Consider the following 418-nt stretch of genomic DNA (forward strand, 5'->3'; position numbering starts at 1 on the left):
GGAATGACAGTGGCATGGACAGGCTTAGAAGTGATGGAGGTAGTGAGAAATGGTTCTGCATATATTTTGAAGGCATGGCCTGCATGATTTGCTAATGAATTGAATGTTGGTTACTGATGACTCCATGGTTATTGATCTGAGCAACTAGCATGGGATGGTCTTTTAGAAATGGAGTAGCTTGAAAGGAACAGGTTTAGGGAGAGGGATTAATAGTTTTGTTTTGGATGTGTTAAGTTAAAGATGCCAATTAAACTTCCAAGAGGAAATGCCAAACAGGCTGTTGGAATAGGAGTCTGGAGTTCCATGAAGAGATCACAGCTAAAGATGCAAATTTGGAAGTTGTCAGGACAGGATGAGACAATCTAGGGAATGATTTATCTAAGAAGGAGTCTGAGAATCAAGCTTTTGAAGTACTTCA

This window comes from Pongo abelii, chromosome 2 (assembly GCF_028885655.2).
Source record: "Pongo abelii isolate AG06213 chromosome 2, NHGRI_mPonAbe1-v2.0_pri, whole genome shotgun sequence".
NCBI lineage: Eukaryota > Metazoa > Chordata > Mammalia > Primates > Hominidae > Pongo > Pongo abelii.